This window comes from Mirounga leonina, unplaced genomic scaffold (genome assembly GCF_011800145.1).
Source record: "Mirounga leonina isolate KUSES-001 unplaced genomic scaffold, KU_Mleo_1.0 Mir_178, whole genome shotgun sequence".
In the NCBI taxonomy this organism is placed as follows: Eukaryota; Metazoa; Chordata; class Mammalia; order Carnivora; family Phocidae; genus Mirounga; species Mirounga leonina.
Window position 1 is genome coordinate 21,471,644 of NW_023270464.1, and position 19,488 is coordinate 21,491,131.

Consider the following 19,488-nt stretch of genomic DNA (forward strand, 5'->3'; position numbering starts at 1 on the left):
TATAAATATATGTAATGTATATATCTACATATAATAGGTTGTTGGTCTGTTGGATTTGCATGAGTTTATTTATTCTGTTTGCAAATTTTTTGTTGGATACATGGGTTGAAATTATGTTCTTCTAGTCCAGTTTGTCTTTTAACTTAGTATATGGCATCTTATATAGATTTGTTTTTAAATTAATGTAGTCAAATGCATTAATCTTTCCATTTATGATATTCATAATCTATATCTTAAGAAGATTTTCCCTCCTCAAAGTCAAATGATATTCTCCTTTCCTTTAAAAGTACTACATTTAACAATCTACCCTAGGGAAGAATTGCAAATAATTGATGTAGAGACTCCTCACTGAAGGAGGTGGAGCTTAACTCCCCACTGTGAGTGTGTGCTTTGCTTATTAGGTTACTTTCAAAGAGAATGGCAGAGGGGAAATGTAACTTTACAGTGGAGAATCCTGGCAAACCCTGCCTCAGCCAGGTGGTCAAGGTGAGCCTCATCAGCGATGCCATGTGATAAGCACATACTTTGGATGTGATGTGATGAGAATGGCACTCGCCTCTGTGGTCTTTCCTCCTAAAACCCAAGACCCCAACTGACAAGCCTAAATTGGGAGACATTCTGCATAGAATCTGCTGCTCAAAACTGTGAAGGTAATCAAGGACAAGGAAAGTCTAAGAAACTGTCATAGGTCAAAGGAGGCAAAGAAAACATGATAACTAAATGTAATGTGGTGTCCTGGATGAGATCCTGGAACAGAAAAAGGACATTTGGGGAAAAACCAATGAATCAGAATAAAGTACTGAGTTTAGTAAATAGCTATGTACTGATGTTGGTTTCTTAGTTGTGACAAATGTATCATGGCAATACAGAATGATTACAATGGGGAAGCTAGGTGAGGGGTATAAGGGAATTCTTTGTACTACCATTACAATTCTTTGTATATCTAAAACTATTTTAAAATGAACAGTTCTACTTTCAAATTTCACCCAGATTTCCAATTTATTTTGTGACTGGTATGAGGTAATACTATAACCTTACTTTTTTTCATGTGGCTTTACAGAATCATTCTTCCCTTTCATGCTGATTAGCAATGATATATCAAAAATACACACATACCCATACATCTGTCTGTCTAGATTTATATACCTATATACAAACATATGTATGTTTTCTGAGTGCTTAAAAAATATTATTATACTTCGGCCTCTTTGTATTCCCTCCTAATTACTACAACTTTATAACGTCCTTTTGTCTACTAAAACAAATCTCAATCTTGATCTTCTTTTTAAAAAAAATACCTTAGCTACTCTTTGTCTCTCATTCTTCCACATAAATTATAGAATAAGCTTATCAAGTAAGTGTCTTCAAAACCCCTGCTGGGATTTTTATTAAGATTATATTTAATTTATAGAGTTGGGGGATAATCAACAACTTTATTATACTGGTTTTTCCTACTCATGAAGAAGATATATGTTCCACTTACTATTTTTCTTTTATATTATTAATAATGTTTTGTATTTTTACATAAAATCTTGCATATCTTTGTGAGATATATACTTTTTTAAAAGCCTCATTTTTTTTTTTTAGTTCTATTCCATTTTTGGTATTGTAAATGTGATTTGTTTTCAGTTAAATTATCTAATGGTGTTTAGGGAATATATTGATTTTTGTTTATTCATCTTGTATTCAGAATTTTGCTGAACTCTCTAGTTAGTTCTATAGTTCTTTGAGGTTCTCTGTAGGGTGATCACATCATTCATGATTAGGGCAATCATCTATCTGTCTTTCCAATTCTTATATTTCTTTTCTTGTCTTATTGCATTGGCTAAGATCACCAGAATAGTGTTGAATAAGTCATGATAACAAGCATCCTTATCATTAGGTTTTTTTTCCCCATGTGTCTAATGCTTTTCCATTGTAATTCATTTAGAGTAGGAAAATTTTTTTCCTTCTCTCTTTTTTTTTCTTTTCCTTTTCCACTCATCATTGTTTAATGTTGTTGTTGTTATTACTGTTGCCTCCACCCTGGGTGCTTACAACATCGATTTTGAACTAATCCTATCATGATGGCTTAGGGCCCCAACATGGTAGTACTAAGGATATAGCAGAATGTCTTCAGCTAGTTGGGTGACCTAATTTAGTTCATCTTCTAAAAGGCTGTATCTTTATCCTCTCTCGCCCACTTCCTTAGGCTCAGATTCCTATTTCCTGTACTCCCAGACAGGGAATGACAATATTAATTTTTTCAGACTCTTTTCATCAGTGTGGAAGTTTGTCCCCAGCCCATAACTTCAAGCAGTGAAGTGAATCCCCTAACAACTGGGAACACATGTAGTTCTGCAGATCCCTCCAGAGCTAAATTCCCATCCCCACTACTTTTTGCCTCCAGACTTCAAGCCTAGCATGGAATTGGCTGTAGCTCTGCCCATCATCTTTTATTTCTGTACTATTTCTGGTCCACCAGGTTATTTACCTTGTTGGCAGGTGGAGCTGGGGGGAGGCTAGCTATGTCTTTTTATTTTTTTCTGTCGTTATTTTATGTTTGGAGCAACAGACATGCACTAAAGCATGAACTCATTATGAAAGCAACCATCTTGACCAGAACCCAGTTATTTTTCTTTCTTTCTACATAAGAGAAAACATGTATTTTCCTTGTTTCCAAAGCTAACCATTTAAGTGATGCCTTCAATCCTACCTCCAACTTCCTTCTTCAATTATTTCCTATCTCTAGCATCTTTCCTCTCTCCTGTTCTATTCCTCTTTCTGCAGAAATCTATATATGGTCACACCTCTATCATTTGGTATGTGCATATGTATCAAACCCAGACACAGACTCCCAGACTTACAATCTAAATGGTGGAGCAATGTTCTCCACTCTACCATACTGTTTGCTATCATTCCATATCCTTAGTTCCTTTGGGCACCAACATTTTGCATAATTTGATTCCAACTATAATTTGATTCCACTGCCTCACAGATCATTCGTGCTTAACTTTCCATAATCTAAGTTCTATTCCCGCCAGAGAAACTACCCTCTTGAACGTCACCAATGATTGCTCCACGACCAGATTTTCTCCATTCCTCTTTACCTTGATCATTCCACACATGTGGCACCTTCACCCACTCGTATCCCCTATGACATTGATAATACTGTGCCACTCTGTTCATCTTCCTACTTTTCTACTACCCTTCTTTCTGTTGGCTTCTCTTCACCCACCTGTAGCTAGGGTGGTTTCTCCATCCTCTAATCCCTGACTCCTCAAAGTGTGGTTCTTAGACCAGCAATAGCAGCATCACCTGAGAGCTTGCTAGAAATGAAGCATCTCAGGCTCTATTCCAAACCTACTGAGTCAGAATCTGCACTTAACCCCTCTGCTATGTTGAAACCCAGGCAGGATGCATATGCAACAGCTCTCCCTATTTTCCCACCTGACAGCCCAGGATTTTAGAGAATAGAAAACTTGTTTTTTAGGAGCATGTGACATGACTCGTGTATGTGCGTGAATCTGTATAACAATATGCCACATTATTTTGAGGTTCCACAATAGTATCTTGGCATTTGCAAGGCATTACTTCTTCCAAAAACTTTAAATAATGATTATGTTAGCCTCAAAATATCTCTGTGAGGTAAGGAAAGAAACCAAAATTGTTATCTTAGCATCAATGCCTCCTACCCCTGACCTTACTGTGTGGCCCTCCCAGAACCATAGTCCTCAAGTCTGTCTGGTACCCCAAGGGGACTACACTCCTCAGGGTCATGATCATATTGTTTAAGATTCAAGGAACAAAAGGCAAGTGCCAGAGTCTAGCAGGAAATGTAATCAACAAAGTCCAAATCCCTGGGTGGTATCAATTTTAAGAAGATTATCTTGGAGCAGGGTTTGGCTAATAGGATCAGAGAGCTGGTGCATTCTAAATTTATAGCCCTAACAATTAAATAATATAAACTTGTGAGTTGCTTTTCTGGCTCTGAATTCCTATGATTAGTGATGATGATAAGATATTGAAGATGGTGGGAGAAGATGAAAAGAAGACAGAGGAAAAGGGTCCTACCATATATCTGTATAGAGCAAAAGTTCCTAACCTTTTGGGGGACCCTCTTTAATTTCTTTAATCAAAGCATGCATATACACACATACAAAAAAGACTCATTTTGGACAGTGGAGGTGTCACGATCTCCCTAAAGACCCAAATTAACAGTAGCAGATATATGTTGTACAGGTCACAAAGCATCAGCATTTTGCAATGACAGGCACTGTGACAGATACCAGCAAATACACACTCAAATCCCTGCTCCCATTGTGTTCCAAATCTCCAAATGGCTGACCCATGCTAGAGGCTGCCTATGCTCACGGGCATCTGTGTTCAGAACTGGAAAAAGGAAAAGGGAATACCAGGATGAATAAGACATAATTACTGCCCTAGACGAGAAGCTTAAAACCCAGTGCCAAGAATGTGAGGGATACACCTGCCTAAGCTTACCTAGCAATATTTTTTCCAAATACCTGAGTATCTATCTTCCAGGAGCCAAAAAAAAAAAGGAGGGGAGTAGTTTACAGTCAACTAGACTCTTAAAACAAATGCTTCGATATAGGATATACTTTAGTGAGTGTCAAGAGAGAGGAACCCACCCAGAGCTGGGTGGGGGGTTCAGTGGAGGAGTGATCACATGCAAGGGGAAGAGGAGGCGGTATACATGGTCTCTAGGCAGAAAACCTGGCAGGGGGAGGGGGGTGTTCCAAATGGTGGGAGCAGCTTGGGGGGGATTATTACCGGTTTCTTTGTGCCCCCCTCCCAAAAATAACCCTAGCACTTCAGCATATGACTTTATTTGGAAACAGGGTCTTTGCAGATGATCAAGGTAAGGTGAGGCCATGAGGGCAGGCCTTCATCCATTATGACTGTGACCTTATAAAAATGGAAAATTTGGGTAGAGACACACATACATACACATACACATACACAATACCATATGAACATGAAGGCAGAGATTGGGGTGATGTGTCTACGAGGAATGCCCAAGAGTGTCAGCAAAGTACTTGCAGCCAGGAAAGAGGCATGGAACAGATCCTTCCCTGGTGTCTTCAGAGGGAGTGTGGCCCTGCCACCACCTTGGCCTTGGATTTCTGGCCTGTGAGACAGTAAAAGTTGTTCTAAGCTATCCAATTAGTGGAACGGTGTTATATAAGACCTAGCAAACTAAGACAGGGATGTCCTTCCAGAAAAGCAAAGAGTATGATTCAGCTGGAACCTAAAGCAGGAGGAAGGTAGAAATGGGAATAAGCTCAGCAGGGGCATTCGGAAAACAGTACTGGGGACAACCTGTGAGTAACCTCACAAAAATGGGACTTCGCCAATCAAGTGACGGTAGTGGAGACAACACAGAAGACAAGACTGCTATGAACTGATGACAGATAGCTGAAGACTGATGGATGGATAAATGAAGAGAGATAGATGAGGGATCAATAGATATGGCATGGGTGGATTCATGGATAAGAGATTTAGCTTAAATGATGTATCCGCTAATGACAATGGCCCCACCACTTAATGCTAAAAATCAAATGTAAATTCCCAAATGTAAAATTCTGTTCCCCACTTTCAAAACAATGTCACATAGTTTGGGGAGAACAAACCTCCTGTAAATTCACAGGAATGACACCCCTGGGGAAGACAGGATCCTCGGGAGCAGGGAGCCCCTGATCAGGCAGACACACTCGGCCTGCACTCGCCAACTCTATGTGACGGGGGCGCAGGGCACCCCTACCCTTGGGACCTCAACCCTGGTTAGGGCCCTCTGGCCTTGGCTGAAACAGAAGAGACCTCCCGTCAGGAAAGCAGTGCCAAGGGAGCATTAGGGCATTGCTAGAGGTTAACTACAGTGGGAGACTCAACCTCCTTGGGGCAGGTGGCTTTTTCGGTGAGGCTTGAAGGAGAAAGAAGATTTCCATGTAAGGAGATGGAAAGGAAAGTTATTCCCAGCAGAAAGAACCACGGGAGTGATGATCTTAGTGGGGAGGGACAAGATACACCTGAGGAAGTGCCAGGGGTTCTCACTGGAAAATAAATGGAGACAATTAGCTTGGGGCAGATCTTGAAGAACTTCAAAAGCTTGGGTGATGGGTGAGTCCCGAAGGATCTGAAAGAGGGAATGGCCTGAGAGCAGTTGAAGGTGAATGGAAGAGAGAGAGGGGTGGTGGTAAGCAGGATAGGGCAGAGGCCAGCAAGCCTTCTCTGTCAAGGGCCAGATAGTAAATATTTCCGGCTTTACGGGCCACCCAATCTCTGTTGTAACTACTCAATTCTGCCGTCAAGTGAAAGCAGCCACAGATGATTGGTAATGAATGAGTGTGGCTGTGTTCCCATAAACTTTATTTATGGACACTGAAATTTGAATTTCATATCATGTTCATGTGTTACGAAAGATGATTCTTCTTTTGATATTTTTCCAACCATTTAAAAATATAAAAAACTTTCTTAGCTCTCGCACTGTGCAAAAACAGGTGGTGGCCTAGATTAGGGTTGCGGGCTGTAGAGTGTGGGGCCCCCTGGGTTAAAGGGTGACCCGTGACAGTCTGGACAGTGGTAAATTAGGGCCCGGATCATGGCAGGAGAGCCCGGGGGGATGGGTGCCAGAGAGATGCAAAGCTAACTTAGGCAAATCAGAAATTTAGCATCTGATTAAATGTGGGAGAGGAGGTGGGGTCTGGGCAGTGCCCAGTCTCTCTCCAGTGTGACTGATGAGAGGAATAGTAGCAACACTGGGACCACCTAGAAAGGAGCAGGTGTGGGAGGGCAGGTATCTTCCAGCACACACCAGGAGAGCTTGCCTGCAACCTTTAAAGGAAGTGTGGCAACACTCAGAATAGGAATTAAGAACCTTATGCGCCCTTGACTTTACTTCACCAGACCTGAGGCAAGACACCCGCCATTAAATGATGCTCTTCAAGCTATGCATTGTAGCACATGGAGTAATTCTCAGCTCTGAGCACTGTAGCACACTCCATTCAGAGCAGAGCTGCTTTAGCCTTGATAAGATCAGTAAAAGAACAGAGACTAATGTCGGGTCAATTTATCACAGAAACTTTTGTATGTGTGGATGAATTCTCTGGGGATTTCCCTGTGTCTATAATCCCTCCAAGCACACTGGCTGCCTTGGGAGGCAGGAGATGTGATTTCTGTGCTCTAAACTGTTATCATAGTCAACTCACTCAATGCCTTAGTGGCCCTGTTTCCTCTTCAAATGAGGATGAGAATATTTTTCTTGATTGAGGAGCAAAGAGTAAAATACAACTGCCATGAATGGTTAACATGGCAACACGGTAAAGGAGAAGGAGCCCATCCCAAGTTTCACTTCTACTTCTGTGGTCAACAAGGTATGGATCATGCACAAGTGACGTCATACCCCTCCTGAGCTCGGTCTTTCAACTGTAGAGTGGGGGTCATTATAATGGTGATAACCACGGGGTTACAGATATGTATGGGAAGTGCCTGGCCACAATCAGCACAGATTAGATGCTCATTGCAAATGTGACCCATAGGCAATGTGCAATGACAGTCATGTGTGCCCTAAGAAGGGAGACATTTGCTTTGAACCCTCTCTCACAGTCTCTTAATGCCACAAATCCTTTACAATCCCCAGGCAATGATAGTGTGATTATAGTTACATTCTTACCATGCTGTGTGACCCTTCTCAGGTTTATCATCCCACTAAATTGATAAGCTCTGGAAGGTATTCCACCTGCAAATATACACCCAGATGGACACACAGATAGGTAAGGGGTGCATTTTTATATGGATGCTTTTTGGCAGATCATGTGCTCTTAATTTCAAAAACACACCCCTCCCTATTGTCACAACAGACTCTCACACATTATGTAACCACCAGGGCCCCCAAAGCATGTGAATGTGTCAACTGGTATCAGACTGTGCAAATAATCATGTCTTTACCCACTATAATAACCTTACTCCTCCCCAAGTATCCAGTGTGACAAAGTCTTACGTTTTTATAGTACTTTTTGTGGCTATGTGTTCTTTGCTATCCAGGGGAAAGATAAGAAATTGGGGTACATTTCCTACATAAGACACCTGGGGTCACAGTTTCTCCAGAGATGTGCCATAAGCCTTTAGGTAAAACCTATACCCCTTCTGGACACTTGTAGAGACCCCAAAGTTCACGTCATCCCACGCAATCTGTGTGAGTGGCAATACAATGAGAGCTAGATGGCCCAGCCCTGAGGGAAAGGAGGATTATTCTCTCTCCAAGCTTTGATTTTTCAATCTGTAAAATGGAGATAAAACTTTTACACCTTCTCCATCACTAAGCCATTCTGAGCTTTAAGCAAGGTAATTGTGGAAATCTGCTTTGAAAGTTATAGTGCAGGATTTCGTAGCCCCAATGTTATTAAGCTGGGGGGCCAGATGGTTCTTGATTGTGGGGGCTATCCAGTGCACTGTAGAATGTTTAGCGGCATCCCTTACCCACTAGATACTAGTAGCATCCTCCACCCCATCAGGACAACCAACTCTGTCTCCAAACATTCTCACATGTCTGCTGGGCGGCTGAGTCACCCTGGTTGAGAACCGCTGCCATGGTGTGTTCTACAGGAGCAGGAAATTTCAACACAGCTAGGGGAATCAGAAACAAGGGGAATCGGGACTCTTAATGCTAACCAGAGTTCTATCATCAGTCATAATATATTCTGATGCTCCCTAAAGCCCATGGACTATTAACAAGGGCTGAGAACGTCCTGGCTGTGGGGCAGTGGCCACGCCAGCGGAGCATTACTATGCAGTGGCCATGGGTTCCATGATGCTGGGGGATCCAGGGTGGCAGACAAGCCATCATGAACTCTTAGGAGTAAGTTTTTGATAATTATATGAGTCCATGTTCTGATGCATTTTTTAAATCCATGTCAATGCACTGCCAACCGCCCCTTATTAGACCATATTAAGGGGTTTTAATCACTTTTAATCAGAGTCTTTCCTGGATGAACAGGAACAGAAACTCGAGAAACTTCAATAACCATTATGCCAACCAAGAGCAGTGCAGATTCCATCTGAGCAATCTCCTACACGGCAATCATGCTAATTAAAGGCCCCCAGAAGAGTCAAGATAAAAATGTCAAATGAGATTTGTTCTGGACTTCAATGATTTACTGCCTCACATGATCAAGTTCCAAGAAGCCTGGGAAGAAAAGCCTGGGCAGGGGTGGCAGTGGGATGGGAAGGGCACTGCTGGCTGCAACAGCTGACCAGTGAGGCCCCAGATTGCTGTACTGGGATGGGGGGGGTGACAATCCCATCAGGCCTCAACAATGACTTCCCCAAAGGCTTCCCATTTGCTAGGATTGCCTGGGTCTCGCCAGAGTAAGACAATGTTCCTGCGGGAGCTCCTGAAAGATTTCTCTCCTCCACCTACCCATCCACCCCCACTTTGTGAAGTGGGTTTGGGCACTGAAGCCCAAAGGATATTTTAACCAACACTCCTAAGAGGTGCACCATTGGATCTATTTTCAGGATGATGGTGAGTATAGTTTTGCAGCCCACACTCTGTTCTTTATGAGGTGCTGTGGGAGAAGCTTCTGTTAGGCCACAGCATTTGGAAAAGTTATTCTTCCTCTGAACAGCTGCCTATAGCCCGTGAGGTTTACCTCCGTGCTTTGGCCACTGGGATGTCCCTCTAGCGGCACACTCTTAAAATCTACTCTTGCCACTAGTTTTATTTTATGTCCTTACACTTATTTCCCCTATTTCCAGATATTGTCAACCCCCTTCATTCCTCTTGTTTCACTGCTTGCCTACATTTGTGAAAACCGCCTCAAACACTTTTGCAATGGGACAGGATATCACTGAATAAATAACATGTAGACGTCTTCTCTTCTTGCATGTGAATTTCACTTCCTATGCATTGGGTCATGTATTTATTTCCCTGGGAGGAATAGAGTGGACTCCATCACACAAAGCTGCTGTGGGTATGGGTTTGATGAATGGCTGAGGACATTACTAAATTGGGACAGTCTACCTCCAAGATGACATATCTCCGAGACCTGGGATAAGCTCATGTAATTCTGAACTCAGATGAGGAAATGGCACTGGGACAGACAACAGAGGCTTCCTGTGAAATACAATGACCCCTCTCAGTGATGGAGTGGGGGCAGCAATGAGAGAGAGAGAGGAGCTTCCACATTGCATTATAATTCAATAGAACTAGGCACTTCCCCACCATTTTCTGTGAGACCCTACTCAAAAATATTGATTGGAGTGCTATTTTATCAACTCCTGATGCACAGACTTAGGGATTCTGAGTCTTCAGAGCTCAAACTTCTTGGTGTTATGATGGTCACATTCAAGTCGCGTGTGAGGCGTATATGCTCTCTGTTGCTCCCGGTTGGATATGGAAGTCATAGGATTCGGGCACAGGTAAGAGCTAACAGTCAGTGGATATGTACCAGTACGTTCATACCATTGTTAGAATGCTGAAGTAGGTCCACACCCATTGGCAACTAGCCATGTCCTTGAGTACCCAGGCCCTCAACACCGTTATAACAAGCCAGCCCCTCGGCCCTCTTCTAAGAATCTCTATAATCTAGCAACAAGGGCCCATGCAAGATGCAGGCATCTGTTTGTGTTGGGCAGTGTCCACATAGGTTTGCTATTTTTTTTTGAATTTTAAAAAAATTGATAAGTAATTCACAAACCATAAAATGTACCCTTTTCAAGTTCAGAATTCAGTGATTTTTTAGTACATTCAAAAACGGTACAACTATTACCTTATGTAATTCCTGAACATTTTCATCATCCTCCCACAGACTAACAAACAAAACCATGCAGACCCATCAGCAGTCACTCCCCATCCCTCTCGCCTTCCCGCCCCCATCCACCACTAACCTACTCTCTGTCACATGCATTTGCCTATTCTGGACAAATCATATCAATAGACTCATGAGATATTTGGCTTTTTGTGTCTGGACTCTTACACTTGGCCTAATGTTTTCAAGGCTCATCCATGTATCAGGACTGTGGTTTTGCATGACACTTATTCTCAATTCTCTTAGTATATGCCTAGAAGTGGAATTGGTGGGTCATATGGTAACTCTGTGTTTAATGTTGTAAGGAAATGACAAAGTGTTTCCCAAAGTGACTGCACTGTGTTTCTTTCTACCAGCAATGTATGAAGGTTCCGGTTTCTCCCCATCCTCACCAACACTTATCCTTGTCCAACTTTTTGATTATAGCCATCTTAATGGGTATGAAGTGATACCTAACTATGGTTTTACATTTCCCTAATGGCTAATGATTTTGAGCCTCTTTTCATGTTCTTATTAGCCTTTTGTATATCTTTAGCAAAATATCTGTTTCAATCATTTGCCTGTTTTTCAATTGGATCATGTGTTTTCTTGTTGTTATAAATGTTCTTTATATATCAGGATACAATTCCCTCATTAGATACATGATTTGCAAATATTTTCTCCCATTCTGTACACTGTCTTTTCATTTTCTTGGTGGTGTCCTTTGAAGCACAAAAGTTTTTTATTTTGATTAAGTTCAATGTGTATATATATTTTTCTTTTGTTTCTCATGCTTTTGGGGTCATATCTAAAAAGCCATTACCTAATCGAAGGCTACAGAGATTTTTACCTATATTTTCTTCTAAGAGTTTAGTAGTTTCAATCTTTCATTTAGGTCTTGGTTCCATTTTAAGTTAATCTTTGTGTATGTTGTCTGGTAGGGGCTCCAACTTCATTCTTTCGCAGGTGAATATCTAATTGTCCCAGCACCACTTGTTGAAAAGACTATCTATCCTATTGAATTGTCTTGGCAACCTTGTTGAAAATCAATTGAACATATATGTAAGGGTCTATTTTGGGGACTCTCTATTCCTCTGATGTATATATATGTCTATGCTTAGGCTGAGTACCACACTATCTCAATTACTGTAGCTTTGTTTTAAGTTTTAAAACTGAAAAGTTTAGGTCCTCCAACTTTATTCTTTTTTAAGATTGTTCAGCTATTCTGGGTCCCTTGCATTTTAAGGGATTTTTAAGACCAGCATGTCAATTTCTGCAAAAGGCAGTTTGGATTTTTGACAGAGATCATGTTGAATCTATAAGTTGATTTGGCAAGTATTGCCATCTTAACAATAAATCAAGTCTTCCAAACCATAAATGTGTACCAGTTGCTCAATGAAAATAATATTTGATAAATAAAACTGTAGAAAGTATAAATATTTACACACTGATAAATATTTACGCCCATTGGAGGTTCTGAACTCCCCATCATTGGACATATCGTGGAGTATTCATGAGAAATCTTCATGGAAGGTATTCATAGAGAAGGCCATTGGTAGTGTGAAAAGGACGTCCTCTCTATGAAGGATACTGTTTCTTTCAAAGTGAAAATCTAAGAACTGAGCTGTGTTGAGTCTTCTCCACTCAAGCTACAAAGCACTCTGGATCATACAGGAGAACTGTACCACAATAAAATCTCAAAGGACAGACATAAGTTCAGTCAAGGATGGATAATGGAAGACCTTGTTCAAGACATTTCCACCAGCAACCTGATTCTTCCTTCAAGGAAATGGTGAAGCTGTTAATAGTATTTATGTGCCCCAACCTTCATCCCTGTTGACTGAGGTTTCTAGGAATTACAAGGACAGGGGCCTCCTATCCCAATCAATATGCCATTCCACTACAAAACTAGGAACTGCCAGATGGAGAATCTTTGGGATCCCTGCTTTAATCCTTCTATATTTGATCCTGGAGTAACAAAGCAAAAGACAAACAGGTATACAATTGCACTGTTAACATTCTCCATTTCTGTTGAAATGGAGAGAAATGGTATTTAAAAACTAAGGCTCAACAGAAAACCTGAGATACTATGTAAAAAAAAAAAAAAATTTACTGGAAGCCTGGGGAAAATAAGACTCTTTGAATCAAAATACCCAGGTCCTTAAAACCCAACAAAAAAAATGAAAACAAGTGTGGCTAATCAGGTAAATCTCAGCCTATCATAAGTAGGATATGGATATATTAAAAAACAAAAACAAAAAGCAAACACCCCAAGCTAAGAGAAGAGAAAGGACCACTGGGGAGATTAGCAAGCAAGTCCAAATGAAGGTCTATTCAGTGAGTCCCAAACACTCAAGTGCCATTTTGCAAAACCCTCCAAGGCCAGAGAGAATACTTTCAATCTACCAAGGGCAACATGCTAAAATTGTTGCATTCTTTGACTAATTCTTTACTGAGGCAATCAGATGCTAGATACTCCCTTGTCTTTTGAAGCTGACAGATGTGGAACACACACAGAATGTCCTGGGCCTAGTTGACAACTATGTGGAGATAAACTGGGAAGCCTGGAAGAAGCATCTCTGAGCCTTGAGGCAACACTATGAACTTAGAGACCTGTGGACTAAACTGTTCACGTACCTTCATGGAGAGCCAACACCACAAAGGTAAACTGCAGGCCAGTGTGATTCAGAGCTCCCTAAAGAAAAATCTTAGCTAGCACATTCTGAGGGCCCACTAGGTGCCAGGAATTGTTCTGAGCACCTGTCAAGTTTTACTTCCTTTAGACCACATAAACTTCAAGATGCAGGTACCACACTGGCCTGATTTTGTTGATGAGAGAAAGGCACAGAGAGAGGGGAAGTAACTTCCTCAATGTTACACAGTTACTAGGAGGCACAGCTGAGATTTGAACCAGACAACATGCCTCCAGCAGCCACACACCTAACTACTACAACACTCTGTTCCTCCAAGAAGCAAGAGGACCATGTAACACATATTCAACCAGGGAATCACTCATTGCTGAAGCCAATAGAACATATGGAGGAATAAACACATTCTTCATAAGGAAAAGTCAAACCTGATGAAAATCCTCAAGGGAGTAAATAGGCACAAGGGTGTGGGGAACCAACTGCTATGATATATTTGGATATATTTTTTTTTTGCACTAAGATTCCACCCAATGGCTATTTTTAAAATGGAAGTCTCCATGGTAATTGAGGAGCTATATTATCACGGAGGGGAGACTGGTCAGAATCTCTTGGAAATCCTTCCCGAATCGAGAGCAGAATCACCTGCTTCAGGGCCACACACTCACAACAAAAGAGAGACAGGACAAGTATCCTTCTTAGCTGATCTGGCTTTCTTGGGGGTGCTTTTGTTCACTGTGCCCCTGACTGGACTGTGGGCTCTACTTTATCTGTCTTGTCTCTCAGGATTTGTGCCATCCTCCACCTGGTCCAACGCCTTACACTTCACCCATCATGAGCTCCTTCACTCTTCACCTGCTCTCCCCAGCCTCAATGGACCTCCTGGCATGATTGATCTCCAAGAGGATGACACCAGAGTACCTATGATTTTTAGATGATCCTAAGTTCTCTCAGGCAATATAATGCTTTAAAAAAAAGGCATCAAGTACAGGAAGATCCCAACAGACTTTTTGCATGTGCCTTGGGCAACATGAAGGGATAGGAGTGGCCCAAAAAATGGACAGATAAACTTTCATGTGAGCAAGGAAAGGGAAGTGCTTTTCGTCAATGGAAAATCCAAACTATGCAGCCTAGAAAAGAGACTTAGGACAGATTGAAAAGCATTCCTTGAGGATATGGTCTCAATATGCACTACTCTGGCCAAAAATACCAATACACTGCCAAGCATTATCAAAACAGCTATTGGAAAAAGAACACATTGTCCTACCCTTGTGCCAATTCAAGGCACATTTCCATCAAAAAGAGTGTGTACGCCACTGCCTTCCACAGGGCAAGAAAGATATGAAAACACTAGGGAAGGCTGAAGAGAGAGAAAACATCTCAAAGTGAGCAGGTGTGTAGAGTGTGAAATGTCAAACCTCAAGGTTCTATGCAACTCAGCCTTGAAATGCCGGAAAGAAAGTGAACATTATCAAAGTTGTAGAAGTAGGGGGGAAAGACTGACTCCAGTAAATGATGGTCTCACCAGCATTCAACTTCCCTTGATCGGTGCCCGTGGAAGGAGTGGATAGAACTTATCACAGCACTGGAGTAGTCCATATGGGAAATGGCATGCCATTTAATCTTCCCAAGCCTGGCAAAATGTCATTTATTATTCCCATGTTACAGATGAGAGAAATGAAGCCCAGTGAGGTTAAGTAATACATGTAAGGATATGGCAGTAGAGTTGGGATTTAAACCTATATTTGTATAACACCAAAGGTTTTCTACTGTATTCTTTTCCCTCTACTGACTCTGGGCATCTTGCTCAAGGGGACCCATCCTGTTAGGTACATATACTGGTCTTCCTGATCCATGTTCTCTGGACACACTGGCATCACCAGAGAGGCCTAAGTAGAAGCCACCATGTTGCCCTGAGAAGGAACCAGGCACCTTATGAGCTTGACCTCCAGGTCAGTCAAGATGTCGGATGGTCCCACAGGAGCCTATGAAGTAATAATGTCACCATCCGGGGTACTTGTGCTAAGATAAAAGTCTTTTGGGGACAGGTTTCCCTTGTCAATCTCCCCAGACAGCAGTCAGCGACTCTGCCAATGGGTCTGGCAATAGGCTTATCTCTAAAGCCTAGAGTTTATCTGCCATAGAGTCACACTGGTCTTCATGGACGGCTTCACAAAGCCACCTGGTTTTACCCTCTGTATGGGCTTTCCCACCACAGTCTGTGGGAACTCCCTTCCTTTCTCTGTAAAACCTTTTAGACCCTATGAAGAGAATAGATAACCTCAATCGGAGTTAATATTTTAACTCTGAAGGGCCTCTTTGGTATTCTCCAAATCCTAGAAAAACTGACACCCATAATATCCCACAACCTTACAGACAAGACACCAGAAAAAGATACTGGTAGGGAATCTCCCCCCTCTCCTTACTTACATGACCTGGGGACCCCCATATTCTCCCCCCATAATTACACAGTCTATACCTCAATCTCCATAACACACCACTTCCCCTCAGCCAGTATTTTTACTCTTCAACATTGTACATTTGAAGGGAACTTTCTTCAAAGAAATAAGGTAAATCCAAGGCTAACCAGAGCATAACAAGTCTGTCCAAGAAGGACCTCTCATCCTCGAATATGCTGACGTGTGCTGGGGCATGCTAGGGGGCCGAAAGGCTATACAGCATTTCCCAAACTCTTTCACAGAGGAACCCCTTCCTCCAGAGCTCCTCATAGGACTGGCAAACCTCAGAACACATGTAATTTGCAGCATTTGTAATTGTCAAAATAGCCCCTGACTTTAAAAAAAGAAAATTAAAAATGCTCCTCACCAAATCCAGCAGGCAGTAGGGTGGGTGATTAAATAAGAATATTTCAGTCATCCTCCCCCCAAATTTTTTCCCCACAACCTCTTAGAATTATTCTAGGCTTTTCTCTCCCTCTCTCCCACTCCCTCCGTAAGAGTGTAACTCGGGAGAGGGATTTAAATTACACAGGGATGAGAGTTTTGCAGCTATTAATACCCTACATGTCTCAGGTGTCTTCGTGGCAAAGTGCTTTTCAGAGGAGCGGCTCAAGCATCTCTCCTCGTGGAGCACCTGGTGCAAGGCCAGGCCCCACCAGGAGCCGCTGGAAAGTGGGCGGACAGCCATGGTCATGCCCACCCACAGAGGGCAGGAAAGGGGTTGCTGGCAGCAGGTGGTGGCCTCAGCAGAGAGGCAGTTCCATCTGGGGGCAACAGCCCTCTATGGGCACACACAGCGCATGTGGCTTCTGGTGAAAATAAGGGATGACCCGAGAAGCCCTGCCCCCTGGGATGGCCTGATTCTGGGACTGAAAGCAGCAGCGAGCCCTTCCCTGATATGAAAAATGGGTCAGGATGTCTGTGGTTTTGACTCCGAGATTTATGGGAAAACACACATGAGAACAGATACACGCAGAGACATGGCCGGACTTCGGGGCATGCATGCGCTTGCACACACGCACAGACTCACACATGCACAGCCCATGACAGTCCCCAGTAATGTGGATTCTGAACACAGCACTGCCTCACAGACAGGATGGTAACACCATGGGCAATTTTCACACTCCCTTCCTCATGCACGGAAAAAGAGGCCCACCTCGTAAGAGTGCTCAATGGAGAGGCATGCTGGGAGACTGCCAAGAGAATGTGGGCCACTTCAACAGGTGCACCTGAGGCCAAGGGCCTTCTTGTGCTGGGATGTACTGTAGCTACAATGCGCCTGACAGCTTCTGTGATGCTCGTAATGACTCTCTGACACGGTCATCTTGGTATCCCCATTTTAGAGATAAGGCTCAAAAAGCAGAAGTGGATTATCCAACCAGTAGTTGGCAGTTGCATCTGCCTGGTGTCAAAGTCAGTGTCCTGCCTGCCACATGGCCCGATTTTCTGAGTGGTTCCAGGCAGAACAGTGAGGTCTAGGGAATGGTCCCCAGAAGACTGGCTCTGGAGTCAAGATAGGGTCTCTTTCCCACAATCAGAACTGCTTGATCAGACTGGACCACCTGGAAAGGGGAGCTTCTGGTCCCTAGAAGAAGGAACTGAGATTGGATGACCACCTGCAAAGGACATGAAGGAGACACGTCCACAGAAGGATCTCTCATGTCACCTTCAATCCTGAGGTTTTCTAATGCGGACTTTGTTGAAACCTAAGACAAGACTTGCATTCAGGAGACCTGTTTTATCTCTTGCCTTCAGCCTGTTTCCAGGTGAGTGAAATTCTTCTATGAGATATGTGTTCATTTGAGTCAATACAAGGATTGGGCAGCAGAATCTGAAGACCTGAGTTCTAGTTCTTTCTCTCTTCCACACACAAACTAGCTTGTTTCTTGGGCAAATCACTTGACACTCTATGCCTCAGTGACCTCATCTGCAAACAGTGGATGCATCAGACACCTGAGGCTCCTTCTGCCCCATGATGCTGCCATTTCCAGGAGTCCTTGGTTACCTGGCAAATGTCCCTTCATAGCTGTAGCTCCCTAGCATTGTGGGCAGGAGCATTTGCCCTAGAATGGTCTATCAGGATAACTTGGCCACATCTCTGTAGAGATGTGGAGATCCAACAGAACCAAAATATCTTCATATAACTAGGAAAAAAGAGGTTCCTTTCCAGATGGAAAATGTCCCCAAAAAGGAAGAAGCTAAAATTAATCTGAATTGGGTCTATCTGGGAGAAGAAAAAGAGCAGAATCCTGAGACTAACAAATAGGGAATATACTTACGGAGCCTGAGAGAGGCATAAAGGTGCTTCTGGAAAAACCATCCATGTGTAGGATGTTGGAAAGGAAATATAAGTGATAAACAAGGAAGAGCAGCTGGTTCTAATTCTATCAATACCACCCAAAATAGTGTCGCTTGGGACAAGTGTCTTAACCACACAGGGATTCCCCATCTGCAAAGCAACAAGACCAGACGAGATCAGCAGGTGCTAAATTTGCATTGCAGCTAATTCCCGTGAGAAGTGGAGGGCCCACACCCAGACCACAAACCAGGATTCTGGGGTGGGGGTCCAGGACACTGTGGTGTCTAAAATCTCCCAGATGAATCCAATGCAGACAACTGAGATGCATACTTGGTATCCACAGGACTGGGTGACCTTTAAGCACATCACATTTTAAATTCTGTGACTCCAGCAAGTGAGTCTATTTTCCCATCCCGGACCCCAGTCTTCCGGCAATCAAGATTCTTGGTAGCAGTGGAGTTGCAGTGAAGAGTAACCAGGCCTCTGCCCCCAGCAATTTTTCATATTAAATAAATGCTACACTATCTTTGATCCATGCTCCATTATTCATAAAGTTATATCAGTTACTGAAATATTATCTTGACCACTACCAGGAAATGGAATAAATAAGACCCACCTCCATGACCATCACCTCCCTTTGCGATCCCTGCTGGAAGATCTCCTTTCCACTAGCAGCAGCTCATATATCCCAGACTTCACAGACCAGCCTCATTCTGGGGCCCACAGAAGAAACAAATTAAGACTGAAGGAGAGCGATGTCAATGCTCAGCTACAGGAGGATGGACTCCTGGTTTTCTTCTCTGTCTGCCTCACAGAAGCCTCCAGCTGAGGGATAGAGTTAGTCTAGTGAGAAGACAATTGTCACGGCCCATATATTTGTGAGGCTTTATAGCTAAAGAGGTCTGGGAGACACCTCAGCCTCAGTGACATAGTCAAGGAGTTTAATTCTCCATGTGGTTAAAAATATGAGGGTAATTCTGATGATGATGATGATGATAGTAACGACCATCCAATTTATGGTGTTAATACTATGTGCTAAGCACTTTGCACAAATTTCCTTTATTCTTTATTTTTTTAAAAAATACCATAACAGCACATACACAAAACCACAGACCCAGTTATTTCAATCATAAGTACATCACCAGCAGAAACACACACATAGATAGATAGATAGATAGATAGATAGATTCACCAAAGATACACTTTACCATTTTAATGCCCATAACTACATTATTTTAGATAGCAAAAAAAAAAGGAAGGAAGGAAGGAAGGAAGGAAGGAAGGAAGGAAGGAAGGAA

General features: G+C 42.6%; 1 protein-coding gene and 1 long non-coding RNA gene across 4 annotated transcripts in view; both read right to left on the minus strand.

The window, feature by feature from the left end:
* The window catches only part of NTRK3 (neurotrophic receptor tyrosine kinase 3), a 379,212-nt gene that overhangs the window by 106,693 nt on the left and 253,031 nt on the right, over positions 1 to 19,488 (minus strand). The gene's annotated exons all lie outside the window — the stretch shown is intronic.
* LOC118023034 lies at positions 6,453 to 11,228 on the minus strand. Its single transcript, XR_004682642.1, has 2 exons — positions 10,292 to 11,228; positions 6,453 to 10,206 (listed from the first exon to the last, which is right to left on the minus strand). It is a non-coding gene; the product is annotated as an uncharacterized LOC118023034 (long non-coding RNA).